The sequence below is a fragment of the Pan troglodytes genome, chromosome 3, assembly GCF_028858775.2.
Source record: "Pan troglodytes isolate AG18354 chromosome 3, NHGRI_mPanTro3-v2.0_pri, whole genome shotgun sequence".
Taxonomy (NCBI): Eukaryota; Metazoa; Chordata; class Mammalia; order Primates; family Hominidae; genus Pan; species Pan troglodytes.
In genome coordinates, this window is record NC_072401.2 from 23,542,453 (window position 1) to 23,558,785 (window position 16,333).

Here is a 16,333-nt window from a genome sequence, read left to right on the forward strand (position 1 = left end):
CTTGGGAAAAAAAAAAGATAATCTAATAAAACTTTGACTTCCTTGCCTCCATTTTCATTGATTTTAAGATGGAATGAACTAACCAGAAAATCTCTGACCTGAATTTTATTCTTGTAAAGCAAAAAAGATGGGGACCTTGAAAGAAAGTGAATGTAATAAACTTCTAGGAACTTTAACAGGCAATGAATAAGATGTTGGATAAAGTTGGGTATTACAGGAAATCAGATTCCATTCACTATTCATTCAACAGAGTTACAGAGGACCTACAATGAGCCAGTTAATATGGACATGAGCAAAGAAGAGATATGCTCCTATGACCAGAGTTTCTAAAAGAAGAGATGACTAAGGAAGAAATGACAGCAAGCTTGAAAATGTAATCTGGAAATATGACCTCAGGTGCTACAGAAACCACTGTGGCTACAAAAGGAGCCCTCTCATGAATCCAGATTGTCAAAATTATGTGCAAAATATTGAAGGAGAGACACATAGAAAAAGACTACAAAAGAATAACATGAAGCTAAGAAAAACAGAGCCAGAAAATCTAAACCCTTTGCAGTAACAGAGCAGGCATTATAGTTTTTATTCACAGATGGGTAAACTGAAACTAAGAAAGATTAAGGAACTTGATTGTATCTCATACCTAGTTAAATGGTACTGAGGCCTGCTCTTTCATTCCTTCCACTACCCTGCTGCCCAAAGCTAACGTTTCTGTTCTCTGTGGTGCAAACCTAAAGGAGTCACATGTTTCCCTGGAGAAAATAAACCAAAAATTCCAACCTTTCTTCATATTCATATAGACCGCCTATACACAAAGGAAAAGGAAATATTTATTAGTCTTCAAAATATTCTTTTTGCTGAGAGTTGGAATAAGATAATCCCTGAGAAGGAAGGGATATCAATATACTTTTTCCTGACATCAAAAAATTAGGATATGTCACAATGTTTAGTTTTTTTCTAGGTCAGTTTTTGTAATCTTTCATATGTTTTGAATTACTGTAGTCAGCTGCCTGATTTTAAAAGCTTGTTTGAATCCCAGCACTTGGCGAGGCCAAGGCAGGCGGGTCACCTGAGGTCTGGAGTTCCAGACCATTCTGGCCAACATGGTGAAATCCCACCTCTACTAAAAATACAAAAAATTAGCTGGGTGTGGTGACAAGCACCTGTAATCCCAGCTACTAGGGAGGCTGAAGGTTAAGGTTGCACTGAACCTGGGAGGTGAAGGTTGCACTGAGCCAAGATTGTGCCACTGCACTTCAGCCTGGGCAACAGAGACTCCATCTCAAAAAAAAAAAAAAAAAAGGGTTGTTTGAATGAATGAATGTCTCTTAGTCCAAGGCTTTGAGAGTGTAGAGATTAATCTCTTTTCATGACCAACTTGTGGCATCCCCTTATGTCCAGATATGGTTATAATTTAGGCTTTTATTAAGCTAATTGTTTTAGTTTTGATGAAAATCAGTAAAACCTCCCACTGAATACAACTCTAGCTCTATGACTGTAAGTGAAGCCAGACTAGGGCTCTGAAACACACCTAGAGATAGACTTTTAAATCGTTAGTTGACTCTTAAGGTATATTGGACAAAATCAAAGGGCTCTGTAATTACCTAATCAATCCTCCCAATAAGTCTTTGAGGTAGGTGGTTAATACCATTGAACTCATTTTGCCAATAGGAAACTGAGGCACTGGGAAAATGTATACTGCTACCATTTATTTATGTGTTATATGCAATTCTGAAAAAGAAATCCTGTTTTCTTTCCCACTTTCGATCTCTCGTCTTAGAATAGGTTATTTTTCAGTAAATGATGAGAATAAGAATAAGAGAAAAAATACTAAACAGAAGTGAATACAGAACCAGCTGGAGTAAGCTTGAACACAGAAATAGATTTTCTTTTAGAAAATCCTTCCATCATCACAGATATTTATAAACCTTGCCTAAAACATCAGACTTGACTGACATACTACATTGTTGAATCATGATCTATTTTAAAAGGGAGAGAGGGTACTGTCAGGGTGTCCACACAAAGGTAAGCAGGTATTCTGTTCTGTTTGAAAAGAACAATGAGGATCATGATCTGTAACTTGCAGAGCGTTCTCCGCACCTCTGCAAGAACTAACTGGCCAAAAGGACATCAGAAATAGATCATGGAATTTCCAGGCAAAAGGCAAAGGAAGGATGTGTACAAAGTGAACTTTCTTAAGAGATGAGAGATCTGAATGCCAGTCAAGAGCGTCAAGGGGGTACATGAGTGAGACTGAAGAGCAAGATAGCTGTAAGGAACTAGCAAGGGTCTGCGTCTTTAGAGTTTTACTATATATCCCTGCCTGTATTAGTCAGTTGCAAGCGTGCATGCAAATGCTGTGGCAAGGTCTGATATTCGTTCCCTACCATCTATTTCAACTGGTGTGAAAATTACCCAAATTTCTCTATGCAGGAGCCCACCCTACAGGAAACTTACAGGGCATTTAGTTCAATGCTCCCATTGTACAGATGACAAAACCAGACACAAAGACATGAAGTGATTTGCTAAGGTCACACCACTTATTAATAACAGCCTGCAGACTAGAGCTAAGGGATCTTGAGCTCCAGAGCTTTTATTTCATGAACACTATATTGTCCTTACTTTTTGTTAATTCATTTCTTCATTCAGCAAATATTTATTAAGTGACCACTATGTGCCAGATACTCTGCTAAGTACTGCCTAGTGCCTTCTATTTTTCAAGAAAAAAATAAAGCAGTCTCTGACCTAAGACCTCACAGTTTAGAGAGGGAGGCATATATGTATTAAGATACTGACAGCAAAATGATAAATACCGTAAGAGTGGTATGTGCAAAGAGCTATGGGAACAGAGAAGAGGGATGAGTGTGGAGCTTGCAGTGGCACAGAATTCGCTTTCTTCATAGGATTATTTTACGAAATCAATTATTTACCTAAGAATTCCAATTTAAATCTTTGGTCTGAAATAAGATCATTTAAAAATTATATGCTTTGATTTTTTTTTTCTTATAAATGTGAGTCAAAAGCCATCATAGGTTTGGAAATGTATTTTTTCTTGGAGGTTTAAGTTTTGAATAGGCTTCTGATACGGGTTGAATTGTGTTGCCCCAAAAAGATAGGTTCAAGTCCTCACCCCCAGTACTTGAAAATGTGATCTTATTTGGAAATAAGGACTTTATACAGATATTCAAGTTAAAAAGAGATTATTAGGGTGAGTCTTAGTCTAATATGACTGGTGTTTTTATAAAAAAGGGAAATTTGGACACAGAGGCAGATGCACACAGAGGGAAGACCATGTGAAGACACATGGGGAGAAGATGGCCAGGGGACTGCTATGATGCATCTGCGGGTCAAGAAACACCAAGAATGACTCCTTAGAATTTTGGATTTCTTTGACTTCAGAACTCCAGCCTCCAGAATTGTGATAGAGCATATTTTAAGGCACTAAATTCCTGCTACTTTTTTAAGGCTGCCCTAGGAAACCAGTACAGCTTCCTTGGAGAGTGATCAAAGAGCAGAACTAATTTCTATTCCTAATACCTTTCTGCAAGACTTGGAGAAAAACACTGGCATCTGTGCAGCCATTTTTTTTATGAACCTTGTGGAATCTTGACTTTACAACCAGCACAGTCAGACACTTGCAGAGGATTCTACGAAGGCTGAATGGAGATTTGAGGACATTCATCTATCCCCACCTCCTCCACATAACCATTTGTGTTCCTTCAGTCCTTCAGTAAGTTTTCAGTGCTGGCTTCTTAACATTGTCACACAACTATCTCATGACACAAAAACTATGAACAGCAGACCAAGGCTAATAACACCTCCTCCATCTCTTTGGGATTAGAATATCAGGCTTTTTGCATTGAAATGATTGGGCTTGCAACTTTCCATTGACAAACTCTAATTCGGTGATTGTTGTCAAAGAGTAAGCTTATGTTTTAAAAATGATTTTGATGACCATAGCTGCAATAAGGGGTACAGTGCTTTTTAAAACCATGAAACCATGACTGTAGGTGGCATTTGAAAAATACACTCTTTCAACATAAAAAAAGCTTATAAAGGTTATTAGGCAGCATCTTTGAGAGTTGTGTAACTTTACCTAGAAGACTGTCATAATTATTTGAAGACCTAGGTATTCATAACTTGGATTAGAAACACCAGCCCTTCTGCAATTGACTAGTTGTGCATCTGACGCACTTCACTTACCTTCTCTGGGCTGCTGTTTCACAGAGCAGGAAACCCAAACAATGATATTTATTTCCTTAAAGGGTGATGAGGAAACAGAAATTTGTGTCAGGGATGCTTTTGAAATTCAACAAGTTGGAAATAAAAACACTTTTTATGCTTTCCAAAGCATCTTCAGGAGTCTTGTTTTCAACTGATAAAGAGGAAATACATTCTTCCTGTACTTGAGACTTTTATGAAGACCTGTTGTATATCCAGTCACTGATGTAACAAACTCATGGTGGAAAACGTTGGTTGCCAATGAAGCTAGAAGCTGTGAGAATGGCCTGAGATCTAGAACCTCTGTCCTGAGATTCAGCCAAATATTGGGCACAGCAAGTTATAGAGCCAGGAAGTTCAACCTCACATTGCTAAAAGACCAGGTAGTGTCACAGGGTAGAATCAGAGTGTCAGTGTTAATGTACTAATTCATGAACAGGAATACAAAAGCAAATCTGATAATACAAGCAGAGAGATTGCTACTGAAGGTCTTCTTGTATATGTTACACAATCACAGGAGATGGTTTTATTAGAAGGTTCTTGAAGGGTAATTGCTTACCTGTCTGATCAAAAGAGAGCATCAAAATCTTGATTTCCATCTTGAGGTAGATTTCATCCTGTCCAGTTATATCTCTACTTTTATTACAGATAATAATATTTAGATATGTATGTTAACTTGAAGCATTGTACAGAAAAAGCTTTGATGAGGGTGACTGAACTCATCTCTATGTTGAGAACTGTATACTGTTTATCCCACCTACCCAAAACAAATCACATAAGGGGTTATCAACTGTTCTGATATCAAACTCTGCTTTCTCTTCACTAGCAAATTGGTGACAATGTTTAACTAGTATAAGCAACAATATTATCTCCCTTTTGTTCTGGTCTGTTCTACAGTCCTTTGTGGGCATTTCAAGCCACTCTTGCTTTCTGCTTTCTGCTATGGGGCACCGCTTCTTATTTCAGTTCTTTTAGAATTAGTCCCTGAAGATCCTGGGCTTGGAGGGTTGACTCCTGGGTCTGTTGGATGCTGCAGCTCTTTGCCTCTTTAACCAGAGTGCACTGAGGTCATGTTCTCTGGGAACAGCTGGAATCTTTCAATAGAAACACAATTTTCTCTGAGCTTAGAGACATTAAAATAGGGCAATGCAAAATCGTTTTCTATAGTAGAATTATTTACCTCTGGATGCTGGCCAGTTGACAGTACCACACCATTCTCTATGCAGCACTACTGAATTCTCTCCCTATACTCAGATACATGAGTGTTATAGCTCAATTATGTGTTACATTATAGCTCCAGTACACAATTCCCTTCCTAATGAATCCCCTCTCTTTTCTTTTTTCCTCACCTTTCTCTCTTTCTATTATTTCCTTTAACCCTCACTAAGCAGTTGGTATACTCTCAACACTGTACTAAGTACTGTACACACAAAGATAAAATAACCATATCTTTTAGATCCCATCCTAGGCTCACAATTTAGTGAAGGAGATAGTTAGGTAGACAGAAAAACTAAGTAAGAGTGTGGTAAGTGCAAAATGAGCAGTCTGTAAAAACTACCATGAAGACAATTAATACTGTGTGGGCAATCAGGACCTTTCACAGAGAAGGTGTTATATATGAACTGAATCTTTATGGGAGAGACAGAAGATGTTAGGTAGACTAAGAACAAAATTATAAGGGTATATGAGTATGTGATAGGCTAGCCATTGATCTTTCAGGTCCGAGAGCTACCATTAATCATGGTTATCGCATATGATAGTATATTGTGTGTAGTAGTCATACCTATGCCCTGTCAAAAGCCACCTGAATACCTTCTTTGAGTTTTCTTACCTTCAGGGTACTCATCCCCAATTTTTACATCACTTTCTCATATAATCATTTTATTCCCTCCCTCATTCCTCAAATCCCACGAGTGCACATATGTTCTCATCCTGGCCTCTGTGGAAATGTTCAAGTTTGCCACCAGCCTTTGTCTTCGAATGTGTGTGAAGCCAAGAGAAGACTATTTCCATTCACTAGAACTTCTTCTAAAGTCTTCTGATAGATGTTGACAGATCCTATGCCATCAGCAGGTCAGTGTAATCCATTGTACCAGAGTAGATGGATAGATGATGGGCTCTTCCTAGATAAAACTGTGGAAAGCAGAGAGGATTTATCCTGTAAAACTGCTACATTTTGCTTGCTGCTACAAAAGTCTCTCCAGCTCTCCCTCTCTAAAATGTTTTCAGGTACTTAAGTTTATAATGCAGAAAGTGCTACCACCACTAAGGGTCTCTGTAGTTCGTCATAATTGTGGTTCTTAAATCAGTTTTTAAAGTTCTTTTTATTCAAAATAGAATATAGCATCTCCTCCCACCTGAAGGGCACAATTAAATATCTTCTTTTTGGTCTTGGAAGAAATTCAAGCAAGCATCATTTGGCAACATGCCTTAGGTCATTATAAACTTTACTACAGCAACTAATTCAACATAACTCAACAAATATTTGAAGGTCTATTTTGTGGGTAAGCATTGTGCTAGGCTATGAGGAAAGGGAGGAATGTAAAAATGAATAAGCCATAGTCCCTGACTGCAAGGAGCTAACAACCCAATGGTGAAAATAGATATTCACACAGCAAACTATATTACAGACACATAAGGAGATTCCTATGGGAAATAAGAAGGCAGAAACATCACTTTTATTTAGTAGATATGTATAGGCATCAACAAGATTACACCACTTGAACTGAGCATATTACCAGAAGACCAATACTTACATTGAAACCCCAAGAGCCTGTGGCTATACCTACCTGAAAAAAGGATTTGAGCCCCAACTTCACCAACTTATTGTGTATCCTTATACAAATTGTTCAACCTCTTCATGTCTTAGTTTTGCACTTAGTTTTGCTTTATTTTGTCTCTATGCCTTTAATGTGAAATAATAACATTAATCTCACAGGTTGTTGAAATAATTAAGTAAGATATAGGAAAAAATGCTTTGTCAACTCTAGAGGATTCTACAATTTTTAGTTGTTATGATTTTTTTTTTGGTTAATCTCCATGGATGAAATAAGAAACATAATCTTATAGGATACTATAAACAACATATTTATTTAAAAGGTATAATTCATTAGAACTACAGTTCTGATCTGGGTCAATGCCTTCCCCATGACCCATCCAATAGTAGAACAATGGTTAAGCCTGGGTAGTCCAGTTCCTGGTTGTTTTAGTACTGTGATATGAATGCAATATTCTGTATTCCTAGGATTTTCATTTTTTCTGAGGCTAGCTGTACTGTTCAGAAGGCAATAGTGTGGAAGGACAAATTATATCTTGGTACTAGATATGTTTATTTTATGTAGCATCTTCCAGAGCTTAACAAAGTGCTCCACAGTGACTGTGAACTGAAACGCCATGTTCCTAATTGCTAATTGAGACACCCAGGCTGGTCTCTGTCTACTTCTCATTCCACTGGATAACTCAGAGTGCTTTTTATTCTCTCCATGATAACCATCAAAAATAAAGACCTTTGACTTTGTTGAATATTTGTGACTCTGAATTGCACACGTTATTGAAGCTTGCTTCCCTTTCAAAGCAAGGCTATGGTTTTGCTGTGGAATCTCAATTATCTCCTCTTGCTATAGAACAGATATGTCAGGTAACATTTCATTTCTCCTCACCACCTCTAAGACAAATGAAGAACCGGCATAGCAGGAAGGAATATCAAACTCATTAATGGGATTTGAGGGTCACCAATTGAAATACTGCTTAAATCAGCTGGAGGATGAAGAGGGCGAATTATATGATGCAAGATGACATGCTGACAAGAGTCCTATCTTCATGAAAATGGATGATTCTGTAGGTTTCTGAACACATGGACATCCATCTTATATTTTCCTGAGGCTATTGGCAAGTGACTCTGGCTGAAAAGTTTAAAACAAAGGTGAATAATCATTCTGGTTCAGTCAAACCTCTGCATCAACTTTTCCTGATCTCTTCTAAAGAATCACTTTGTGAAAATACAAACTATCACAGTTTTCTTGCATCTTGGACCATTGAAGATTTGGCATAAGGCAGAAGGGCCTCTGACCTCAGCAAATTGTTTCTACCTGTGGACACTTGGCCTGTGTTTCATTTCTATTGCTCTAGGCTTTAAGAATGCAAGTGTGTTAGTCCACTCCCATGCTGCTAATAAAGACAGACCCAAGACTGAGTAATTTATAAAGGAAAGAGGTTTAATTGACTCACAGTTCTGCATGGCTGGGGAGGCCTCAGGAAACTTAAAATCATGTCCTTCTTCACATGGTGGCAGGAAGGAGAAGTGCTAAGCAAAAGGTGGGAAAGACCCTTATAAAACCATCAGCCCTTGTGAGAACTCACTAACTATCACAAGAACAGCAGCATGGGGGTAACAGCCCCATGACCTCCCACTGGGTCCCTCCCATGACACATGGGGATTATGGGAACTACAATTCAAAATGAGACTTTGGTGGGGACACTGAGCCAGACTATATCGTTCTGCCTCTGGCACCTCTCAAACCTCATGTCCTCATATTTCAGAACACAACCTTGCCCTTCCAACGGTCCCCTAAAGTCTTAACTCATTCCAGCATTAACTCAAAAGTCCAAGTCCAAAGTCTCATCTGAGACAAGGCGAGCCCCTTCTGTGCATGAGCCTGTAAAATCAAAAGCAAGTTAGTTATTTCCTAGATCAATGGGGGTGCAAGCATTGTGTAAATACATCTGTTCTTAATGGGAGAAATTGGCCAAAAAGAAGGGGCTACAGGCCCCATGCAAGTCCAAAATCCAGTAGGACAGTCATTAAACCTTAAAGTTCCAAAATGATCTCCTTTGACTCCATGTCTCACATCCAGGTCACACTGATACAAGAGGGGGCCTCCCTTGGCCTTGGGCAGCTCTGCCCCTGCGGCTTTGCAGGGTACAGCTCCCCTCCTGGATGCTTTCACAGCCTGATGTTGAGTGTCTGCAGCTTTTCCAAGTGCACAATGCAAGCTATTGGTGGATCTACCATTATGGAGTTTGAAGAACAGTGGCCCTCTTCTCAGAGCTCCACTAGGCAGTGCCCCAGTGGGACTCTGTGTGAGGGCTCTGACCCTACAGTTCCCTTCTGCACTGCCATAGCAGAGGTTCTCCATGAGAGCTCTCTCCCTGCAGCAAACTTTTGCCTGGATACCCAGGCATTTCCATACGTCCTCTAAAATGCAGGCAGAGATTCCCAAACCTCAATTCTTGACTTTTGTGTACCTGCAGGCTCAACACCATGTGGAAGCTGCTAAGGCTTGGGGCTTGCACACCTTCTGAAGCCATGGCCCGAGCTGTACCTTGGCCCCTTTTAGCCATGGCTGGAGCGGCTGGGATGCAAGGCACCAAGTCCCTAGGCTGCACACAGCAACAAGGCCCTGGGCATGGCCCTGGAAACCATTTTTTCCTCCTAGGCCTCCAGGCCTGTGATGGAAAGGGCTGCCACAAACAGCTCTGACATGCCAGGAGACATTTTCCCCATTGTTCTGGGGAAACTTGTTACTTAGGTAAATTTCTGCAGCAGGCTTGAATTTCTCCCCAGAAAATGGGTTTTTCTTTACTATTACATCATCAGGCTGCAAATTTTCCAAACTTTTATGCTGTGTTTCCTCTAGAATGCTTTGCCACTTAGAAATATTTTCTGCCAGATACTCTAAATTCTCTCTCTCAAGTTCAAAGTTCCACAGATCTCTAGGGCAGGGGCAAAATGCTGCCAGTCTCTTTGCTCAAGCATAACAAAAGTCACCTTTGCTCCCATTCTCAAAAAGTTCTTCATCTCCATCTGAGACCATCTCTGTCTGGACTTTATTGTCCATATCACTATCAGCATTTTGATCAAAGCCAATCAACAAGTCTCTAGGAAGTTCCAAACTTTTCCACATCTTCCTGTCTTCTGAGCCCTCCAAGTATCTAGGAAGGTCCAAACTTTCTCACATTTTCCTATCATCTTCTGAACCCTCCAAGCTATTCCAACCTCTGCCTGTTACCCAGTTCCAAAGTTGCTTTCACATTTTTGAGTATCTTTATAGCAGCACCCCACTACCTGGTACCAATTTACTGTATTAGTCTGTTCTCCCACTGCTAATAAAGACACACCCAAGACTGGGTAATTTATAATGGAAAGAGGTTTAGTTGACTCACAGTTCCACATGGCTGGTGATACAGTTTGGCTGTGTCCCCATCCAAATCTCATCTTGAATTCCCACATGTTGTGAAAGGGACCTGGGGGGGGTGGGTAATTGAATCATGGGGGCAAGTCTTTCCTGTGCTGTTCTCATGATAGTGAAAAGTCTCACGAGATCTGACAGTTTTAAAAATGGGAGTTTTTCTACACGAGCTCTCTATTTTTGCCTGCCACCATCCACGTAAGATGCAACTTGCTCCTCCTTGCCTTCCTCCATGATTGTAAGGCTTCCCCAGCCATGTGGAACAGTGAGTTCTCCATTAAACCTCCTTCCTTTGTAAATTGCCCAATCTCAGGTATGTGTTTATCAGCAGAGTGAAAATGGACTAATACAACTGGGGAAGCCTCAGGAAACTTACAATCGTGGCAGAAAGGGAAGCAGACACATCCTTCACATGGTGGCAGGAAAAGGAAATACCAAGAAAAAGAGTGAAAAGCCTCTTATAAAGCCATCAGATGTTGTGAGAACTCACTTGCTATCAGCAGCATGGGGTTTAACTGTCCCCTTGATTCAATTACCTTCCACTGAGTCTCTCCCATGATAGGTGGGATTATGGGAACTACAATTCAAGATGACATTTGGGTGGGGACACAGCCTAACCATATCAGCAAATCAGTATTGTAAGAAGTTCCATCTTTCTGTATTCACCCTCAAGCATACCAGTCAACTGTAGCTTTTTCTCCACCCCAGAAGTGGATAGATAATTCCAGTGCAAAGAGATAATTTGGTGCCCTCCTGTGTCTCAACGTGAGATTCTCTCTCTTGACCTCACAACCTCTTCTATGCCTATGGGAAAGGGTGTAATGCAATATATCCTTGGAGGGCTTCTTGGTTGCTTGCATGTTACCCACATTTTTAGGGCAGGAATCCACCATGCCCTCAATATTGTGTAATTCTCAGAGGAGCAAGAGTAAAAAGACAAAGACAGACCTGTTCATATTTTCTTTGTAGAAAGAGCTAAACATAACAAAAACAAGTATAAAATTTCAGTCCCAGTACCATCTCTTACAACTCTTTGTTCTTAGAAAAGCCATTTATCCTCTTTGGACCTGCAGAGATTTTTTATGGAACAAGAGCCTGGGGCTAGATGATCTCTTAAGTGTCTCCTCAGATTCTATCACCCAATGATTCTGAAATACCAGGGAAGGAAAAAAAGTTTCCAGATGACTTTTACACTTCAACACTTGGTAAAATGGCTTTTTAGCATTTTGGCAACTCAATTTGCTTTAAGAATTTAGAAAGAAGTTGCAGTAAAATGCCCACTTAAATCATGCATGGTATGTAAGTAAGTATGTGTGTAACCTAAATAAAATTTCTCATTGCACCTGCACTTTAGCAAGATGGGATGGCAGCTTGAGAAGTCATCAAGAGAAATCATTCTAATTTCCTTGTTTGACAAGGATGAAGAACATATAACTTTCTTTTTGCAGTGCTTACTGCTTGATAAACGGTGACCAGTAGATTACGAACTAATAAATGAATGGGAAAAGAAAAGGAACATCTGTCTTAACTCTTTTCATGCATACGTAGAGAAAGCAACTATTTTTATGACAATAAAGAACAAGAAAACCATCACCTATGACTTAAATTATTCTCTTTTTTATTATCCTGACCCCTAACTCAACAGTACAGCCATAGTGAATCTTACCATTAGAGACTCATTCATCCCACTGGGTAGCAGTTGAGTATCCCCAGGGTTCTTCTTTATGTAAGCAGTTGTCTGGGGAAAATAACACTTTGTGGCTGGTAGCAGAGGCTAAGTAAAGGATTGCTGAATAAATAAGGGGATATATCAAGTTATTGTTAGTCATGAGCACTTTTGCAAGAATCAATTTGGAGAAGAATAGCAGATAAGTCCCAAGGAGAGAGAAACAAAGTGAGAAGAGACTGGCAGAAGCAAGAGTATAGGGGTGTTATTGCTGGTGGTAATGACCCACTAGAACATGAAACTGAATTTGAGGCAAAGAGTTCTATTTGGAATATTAAAATAAGGACATTAATTAGGCAGGAGAATGTTCTTTGACTTTAGACCTATGCTGCACAATACAGTAGCCATTAATCACATGTGGCTATTGAGCAATTAAAATATGGCTAGTCCAAATTGAGATGTGGTCTTACAAAACACACTAAAGACTTTTGCAAAAAGACCTAGTGCAAAATAAAAAGATGATTTTAAAGATTAGTGCAAAAAATGCATATAAAACTCTCATCATATTTTTATATTGTAATTTTTTAGACCAGAGAATCAGTAGCTTTGAACATGATGTAGCAATGATGAGAAGTGGTTGGATTCTGAGTATATTTTGAAGTTTCCACCCACAGGGTTTACTGATGGATTGAATGTGGGGTATGAGAGGTAGGAGTCAAGGATGACTCTAAGGGTACATTTGCCGTTAATTGGGATGAGGGAGTATGCAGGAGGAGATATGAGGAAAGTCAGGCTTAAAGATGTTAAATGATTCACCCAAGGTCACACTGGTAATTCAGAGAGAAATGGAATTAATTGACCTGTTAGGAAACTCAGAGATCTGCTGGTGTTTCTTATTTTACAGATGAAAAATTTGGAGTCTAGTGAAAAGAAGTGACTTGTTCAAAGTCACACAGCACATGAAGAACAGAGCCTCTATGATGAATTTCTTGACAGGTAGGCTAGAAATCCTATATTTTGTTTTTTGAGTTTTTTTTTTTTTTTTTTTTGCCACTACACTGTATCTGTGAAAGTTAAAATGAAACCATGTTTAGCTATGTCTCTAGATGCATTAAGGAAAGAAGAATCACTAGTGACACTTTAGGGGTGAGTCTTCACAACTCTCAGGTAAAGCATATTCTAGAACATTGAATGTTCGTACTAATTAGGTAACTCTAAGTAGATAGATAACTAGCTAATTAGTACTAACATTTAATGTCAGCACTAGTTAGAACTAATGTTAGTACTAATACTAACTAATTAATACTAATGTTAGTACTAATTAGATAACTACCCTACTTGAATTTGGAATAAACTATTTCCTCTTTAACATTAATTTAATGTCATGATGAGTAATGATAACTATCCCTTAATGAGAAAAAGTTTTTATCAAGAATATAAATTTCATCCTTAGCCCAAAGAAATCTCAAGGCTTACGTCAAAGGAAGGGAGACAGATAAAATATAACAGATTATAGAAAACAAAAGCCATCCTTTCAATATTTTTCTCTAGAATGAGAGTTCAAGCTCAACGTATTTTAAAATGGTTGTGGGTATTCACCTATTTAAATATGAGACCCAAATATGTGATCATCTTGTCATCTGTTTCCTCATCTCCATTGATATTTTTCACAAAAAATTCAAACTAGCGTGGCATGTGGTGTTTTTTTTGTAATGGACATTTGGTAGAAGTCAATTATTGCCACGATAATGTAGTGTAACAAACCACACCAAAGATTCAGTGGCTTACTCTGTAATGAAGAATTTCACTGGCCTTTGTCCCCAGTTGCTGGGTGGTAGCCTCTAAGTCCTGGGGATTTCCTGAGCCATAGAAGTGGCTTTGTTATTCATGATGGGCCCTGAGAGTTCACTCAGAGGGGAGATTGGTCATGCCAGAAAGACCAACCATATGATTGGATGGTTGAGTTGTGAGCTATATGATAATATCTTGACTTTTTGGGAGAGGAGGCTGACTGTAGATTGAGTGACATGGGGATGATTCAATCACTCATACTTAGGGCACAGAAGCTTAAGTGAACTTCCCTGGTTGACAATATTCTGAGCATTGTCAAACAACGATGTGCCAGAAAGGGAACTCTGGACTCCGTGAAGAGAGGACAGTGGGGCTTCCATATTTGGGAGCCTCTCAGACCTTGCTCTGTGTCAATACATTTAGCTAGTGCTGATTTGTATTCTTATGCTATAAGAAAACTACAATTATAAATACAGTTCTTTCTTGAGTTTTATGAGTCATTTTAGCAAATTAATGAATCATAGAGGAAGTGGGAACGCGTGGATTTGTAGCCAGTTGGTCAAAAGTGAGGGTGGCCTGGGGATTCCTAACCTTGTGGCTGGTGTCTGAAGTGAAGGCTGTTTTAAAGAGGACTGTGCCCTTCATCTGTGAAGTCTGACCTAACTACAGGTACTTGGTGCCAAAAGTCACTGCACTTACAAATATAAGTATTTTTATTTAAAGCATATTTAATTAAATTATTTAATGTTATTTACATATTTTTTAATTTTTATTTATTTTAAAATTTATTTTATTTTGATATTTTATTTATATGTATTCATTTTATTTAAAGCACATTTATTTACTCACACATCTGAGGGTCAGCTGGGAAGTTCTGCTTCAGACTGTGAACTGACAGGGCTTGGATCCAGTAGCAGGTCTAATTGATGTGTCTCATTCTGAACTGCAGGCTGGAGGAGCTGTGGCTACCTGGGATATGTTCTCTGCATGGTGATGACAAAAGCAACTACATTAGCACATTAAACGTTTGCTTACATCACATGTAATAACATCCTGTTGACCTAAACAATGTGAACAATTAAAAAATTATTGGGCGGGATATTTAATTGACCCTTGAACAACGCATGTATTAGGGGCACCAACCCCTGCACAATAAAAAAACAAGCAAACAAACAAACATACAACTTTATCTCCTCCAAAACTTAACTACTAATAGTGTACTGTTGACAGGAAGCCTTACCAATAACATAAATAGTCAATTAACATGTATTCTATATATTATATGTCTTCTATACTGTATTCCTACAATAAAGTAAGATAGGGAATAGAAAATGTATTTAAGAAAATCACAAGGAAGAGAAAATATATTTACTATTTATTAAGTGGAAGTGGATCATTATAAAGGTCTTTATTCTCATCAACTTCACATTGAGTAGGCTGAGGAGAGGAAGGTAGAGGAGGGGGTGTTGATCTTCCTATCTCAGGGGTGGCAGAGGCATGAGAAGTAGAGGGGGTGGAAAGGGAATCAAGAGAGGCAGGCATACTAGGTATGACTTTAATTGAAAAAAAAAATCCATATATAGGTAGACCTGTGCAGTTCAAACACATATCGTTCAAGGGCCAACTGTAAACACAATCCTACCACAAGGCCATGAAAATGGTGTGGGTATGTAAGTATGCTAGTAGGGGAATGACAACTGAGACTTTTATTCAATATTCTGCACATTTACTGAAGAACATTGCACACTCAGCACAAGCCATCTTTAGCGCTGTGTCATCTGACAATTCTGATCTCTCATGTTTCTGAGAGAAGACACACATGTCTTCTCAGAACTCCTCCACAGTGCTCAGTGTCTCACTTACTGCCCTGGGCAACTCTCCTCTTATTTCAAACATAGATACCCTCATTCAAAAAAACAAAATCCTGGAGCTAACTCGGCCTATTATTTTCTTGGATGCAATTTAGTGATCATTTTTTTCTTTTTGTTAACTACCGCTTGCTGTCTATGTGACCTCCTGAAAGTACATTCTTGTTCCTTGTCTTCCTTGTCTGTGAAATGGATATATATTACCTACCTGATACAATTGAAATGACATCGCAGTGAGATAGACATTTAAGCCCTTAGAACAATAACTGGAACAGAGTAAGCATTTAATGATAATCCTAGCAGTGATAATATGAGGTCAGTATTTTGCAGTTTTGTTTTTCATCCTCATGTTACATAGGATGAAATTGAGGACCAGAGAGTCACACAGTCCGTAAGAGGCAGAGATGGAATTTTAACTCAGGTAGTTAGGCACTTATATCCACCCTCTTACCCTCCATATGCTATTACAGCCATCTTCAGAACTCAATAAATGGTTGTTGTTGTTGCTCTTGTTTTTATTTGAGCTTGTCTTTTAGATCTTGCCCCTGCACCAAGAGACTTATAATAGGTTTTCTTCCAAGAACATTTAATAATATTCATAA

At 38.8% G+C, this 16,333-nt stretch overlaps 1 protein-coding gene across 4 annotated transcripts in view; it reads left to right on the top strand.

Moving 5' to 3' along the window:
• The window catches only part of LOC461139 (cytosolic beta-glucosidase), a 1,143,797-nt gene that overhangs the window by 434,252 nt on the left and 693,212 nt on the right, over window positions 1–16,333 (top strand). For all 4 annotated transcript variants that reach the window (XR_008547754.2, XR_010156492.1, XR_010156491.1 and 1 more), the window contains exon 8: window positions 12,977–13,068. The gene's annotated coding sequence lies outside the window, so the exon portion shown is untranslated. The remainder of the gene's footprint in view (window positions 1–12,976; window positions 13,069–16,333) is intronic.